The following is a 4923-nucleotide window of genomic DNA, read 5'->3' as shown; positions in this document are numbered from 1 at the left end:
ATCTCGCAATTCGCTCTCTCCCACTCTCTATCTTCCTCTCTCAGACCTCCTCCCTCTTGCTTCAGGTCCTCTTGACACAACAGACGCACACCGGCAGTCAAGCAAGACAGACTGCGCGCTTAAAACTAGGTGGAAAAAATGGGAGTTTGCCCTGCAGTGAGTATGAAAGCAACTCCTAAGTCATCTCCATTTGTCACAAGCTGCATGCTGGAACTGCCAGGCCACTTCTCATACACTCAAACCTCTGACAAGAGCAAGCTACGGACAAAAATAACGAATAAATGGGATGCTATGGAGCTCAGCATAACACTGCAATACCAATAGTCATTAGGGAAGCCTCAGGCGACGATTTCTTTAACTACACATCGCGCCTGCCTATACATCATCTCTGAATGCTAAATGGGGATCCAAACAGCTCGTTTGTGAGCGCAAATGCCACAACTTCATCAACTCATGACTTGGGTTATCACATGCAAAAAATTTAGTTCTCTCAAGACATCTTCCTCAGCATTTAGTTCTATAATAAATGGGAAAGTCAGGAATTGTTTCCGGATTTGAATCTACATGGCTCATATGAGCACAACTCTTCCATATCTGACGCACTTAAATATTTTGAGTTGAAAGTCACAATGAGATCAAAATGCAACTGTAGTTTTTTATTTTTTTTAAACAGTCTCAGCTTTCAAATTATGTCAGTTTAATTATGAGCTTCAAACAATAACTGTTAGTACATGTCACCTGACATTTTATTTCCCTCAGATATGTCATTTAATTTCCGTAGCTCATTAGTTCGCTAGTAATAAAACTGTAGAGAAGAGTATATTGTTAAAGTATAAATGTATTGTTAATTACATGCACTATTATAAAAGCATTGTATTTTACTTAATCATCAACTGATGTCTAATAGTAAAAAAACTAAACAAACTGAGACTTTTCTTTTTCATTAAATACAAAACCCAAAGCAGCAAAAAAAAAAAGATATATATAATGTATATAATGTATAAATGTTTTTCCCTGCCAATTTTTCCTATACATTCTGATATATTTAGGCTTCTGGAGGTGTAAAATAAATATATTTTAAACATGAAAAATATACTTTCTTCATTCATACTGTTTACAACTTACGTTTAGCATGTATTCTATGTTAGCCAGATTTTTGCCATATGGAAAAGGTCAAAACAGCGTAATAATGGAGCAGGTCACATATACGGCTACATTTATTTTCCACAAACAGAAGCTCGACTAAATGTGAACACCCCCATGATTGCAAGCTCAACAAAAATTCTGTAAAACCAAAATATGGGACAGAGTCGCAATCAGAGCATAACAAGCTACATTTTTAGCATACTAACAGTGCAATCAGATGGTTCTCAAAATATTTGCCCAAACCTTGTGTCACTTTTAAGGGTCACACTCCACGCGACAAGCTACGCTGTTTGACACGGGTCTGTAATCCTCAATGGCGGCTCTCAGCGAGTGTCACCGAAATGCCATCTGCAACAATGGAGTGAGGGAATAATACTGACAAAGCCAAACAAAAACTCTCCCATAGGATGTGAACGTACTTGACACATCAAAGCGAAGAGAGAGAGAGAGCGGCATTTTCCCAATCTCACCCCTGCAAGACAATCTAACATACCTGAGCACACAGAAAACACTGCGTTTGAGCTCAGAGGAAGAGGATCACTTGAGGATGGGCTCCGCAGGGACAAACTACCTAGCGGTGCTTGAAAACTAGAGAGAGAGAGATGCGAAATACAATCTGCAGAGGGTGAGCAGGTCAAAATAATCCCAGTGAAGCCTTCTTCTGTGAAGCAAAGCATTGCCTTCAGCCAGACCTAAGACCAATGGAAATGGTAAACATTATTATTATATAGTGTGCATTGGCTACTTTTTGGGGGTTGGAACTAATTATGAACCGAGATAAGGGAGCGTTTCATTGGCTATTTACTTTAGACCGAAGTCATATAAAACCATTCATGACACATCTTATAAAAACGAGTACAAACCGGATCGATGCGAGTCTTTAAGGTTTATGAAAAGGTAAAGTGCTTTATTTGAAAGTGAACTGGCTGTAAAAAGCAGCACTGACTTCCAAGAGAATTTCCATTTGAGGCGATGGAAATGTCTAAAGATTTAATATGCTTATACATTAACATACATCTGCGTTACTAATACCTGCAAGTCATTCTTAGACACGAGTGTTCATCTACAGATCTGAAGTGGGTTATTCAATGTTCCATTTAGCTCATAAATTTCACACACGGATTGAAATTAAATTCGAGAATGTTTGTGCGCACGCGCGCGGAGGTGGATAAGTGTGTGTTGCCAATTAAGTTGCTTGTCTACTGTAAATGTCAATGCACATTGAGACACTTAACCTTCCATACAGACCCTCGGCGGAAAGGAGCACATTTCAAAGATGCTTATCAGTTTACAGCATTCCACATATTTCTCACAGAAACCTCATCAACATCAACATTCCACAGAGCTGACCAACGACAAATGGGATCCTGCGGACCCGAGAGAACATTCTATGCAGCGTGAAACGCCAGGGGGGCGTAAACAAGAGTGTTGCACTACAAAGAGCTGTCCCTGAAGAAACGGCTAAACGATGTTAGCGTAGATGCTCTGGATGTGTCTCCATTTACAAGAGAGAACCGCAGGACAGATTGAACATGAATGAATATGTTTCCTTGCCAATTACCTCTATAGATTAGTTGTGCAGGTAACATGCGGTCTTTTTTGTTAGCTGTTCATTACGTGTCCACGTTTGGGAGTCTAAATCAGAAATGTAGAGAAAGAAAAAAATTATGCTAGCATCATCAAGAGGAGGGCTAACAATGTTCATGCTAGTTATCAAGAGAAAGGCTATTTTCTAAGTGTTATGCTAACCCTACGGAGAGGATGGCAGTTTTTTTTTTTTTTTTTTAAAGAATTGTGATGCTAAAGAATATTGAGAGGAAAGATAGTGGGAGAAGCTGTTAGTAATACCCTCAGTGAGTACATGCTATATTTAATTCGATGCTAATGTAAACAAGGCTGTGAGGCATAAAAGTACAGTTTGGTTTCATAATGTTGTATTCTAAAAATGGCATTTTCCTTGACTATATAATTATGGTCTAAGAGTGCATTTACACTTATTGCAATTTTTAGTGAAGTTTCAAGCAATTCATTTTCAATAGCTATGTTTATATGCAAACAAATAATGCCTCAACCGATCCTCAACTTGATCCAAATAAAATTTAGATCAGATTATTTCATGTCCAAACCTCCCCTTCAAATCTAATCAAAATTTTATTTGGATCAAGTTGAGGATCGGTTGAGGCATTATTTGTTTGCATATAAACATAGCTATTGAAAATGAATTGCTTGAATTCAAGCATTTTGCATTTTTCAGATCGAGTTCAAATTCTCAAATTTTCTAATTCTCAGATTGAGATTTTCTCAATCTGATTCAAAAATACCTTGCGTATGATAAGTAAGTTTACATGCGTTTTATGTTCCACTATATATTTGCTAAAAAAGCTGTTCTGACATATACGTTAGAGTTCTTTTTGGATATGTCATCCAAATTTACTCTCATTTTATTTATTATATTATATTTTTTATTTATTTATTATATTATATTTTATTTGTATTTATTTATTTATTACATTTTTATAATTTATATTTTTATATTTATATTTATTTTATATTATTTTACTATTTCTCTGGTTCTGAATGGTTTATTCAGAATACATGTGATGCACATGTAAATGAATATGTCAATCAGACTATATCGTTCAGGGTTCACAAACAAAACGTTCAGTATCTAAAATAAGAAGGAATTAATTCAGATTGATGAAAATTAGTACATGTAAACATATCTGATGAGAGTTGATATGAGGCAAGACCAACTGTTAGCAAAAGCGCTAAAATTATCAGTGACATAAGTGACGAACTCGCTGCTTGCATGCAAACTCTTGAAGTATGCACTGTCAGCATCCTCAAAGCACATGCTCACAGACACACATGAACAGATAGCACTGATATATATCAGAAACTCATGATCATAGGCACTCACAAAAAAAGAAAAACACACACGAGATAAAACGAGCGACACACTGTCTCCTATGGGCATCGGCAAACTGTAGCGCGGCATATTGTTACACGACCTAGATTCAAGTTTGTTCACTCTCATTTCTCTCTCTCACAAACACAGATGAGAGTATGCTAATGAGAGCGAAACTCCAGGTTCCCATTCTGCTGGAAAGTCTTGGGTGACACGAGAATATCACCCACTGCACGAAAATTCCTGCCAGCATAAATCATGAATTGTGTATGCATGTCTTGTGTTTTGTATGTGCGTGCACTTTAAGAGAACAGTTGTACAGAGAGAGCCAGAACAATGGGACGTTTTTAGCGGGTGATCTAGGAAGGTCTAGGAAGAGAGTGCTATGTGTCTCAACACCACCTGCAGTAAATGAAGGGGAAAAAGACTGTTATATGATATGAGACAAGTAAGAGGCAAATAAGACAAAAAAAATAAAAATAAAAAATAACTCACCAAAAATTACTCTGAAGCAGAAAAAAATTCTTAGAAAAAAGTAGAAGCGTATTGCCCATTTAAACTGAGAGAGCTTGTGTCCCCCAGATTTTGAGCAACAATGCAACATGGCAAAAAAAGAATGAATGAATGAATGAATGAATGATGTTTCATGACTACTAAAGGTCTAAAAGGTTCAAAATTATCAAAATATTTAAACACTTTGTAACAAATTCTGTTGCAATTTTGATTATTTGGCATTACTACGATTTTATTTTAAACAAATTAATACTTTTATTTATAGCAATGACACGTTAAATCGATAAGAAGTGAGAGTGAAGACATTTATAATATTAAAAAATTATATTTCAAATAAATCTGGTTCTTTTGACTTA

The 4923-nt window shown here is 36.3% G+C and overlaps 1 protein-coding gene across 1 annotated transcript in view; it reads right to left on the bottom strand.

The window, feature by feature from the left end:
• The window catches only part of LOC107671876 (plexin-A1-like), a 255769-nt gene that overhangs the window by 144472 nt on the left and 106374 nt on the right, over positions 1-4923 (bottom strand). The gene's annotated exons all lie outside the window — the stretch shown is intronic.

This window comes from Sinocyclocheilus anshuiensis, unplaced genomic scaffold (assembly GCF_001515605.1).
Source record: "Sinocyclocheilus anshuiensis isolate Anshui unplaced genomic scaffold, SAMN03320099.WGS_v1.1 scaffold1089, whole genome shotgun sequence".
Lineage (NCBI taxonomy): Eukaryota > Metazoa > Chordata > Actinopteri > Cypriniformes > Cyprinidae > Sinocyclocheilus > Sinocyclocheilus anshuiensis.
The sequence above is the reverse complement of the archived record's forward strand: the minus strand, read 5'-3'. Positions and strand labels throughout refer to the sequence as shown.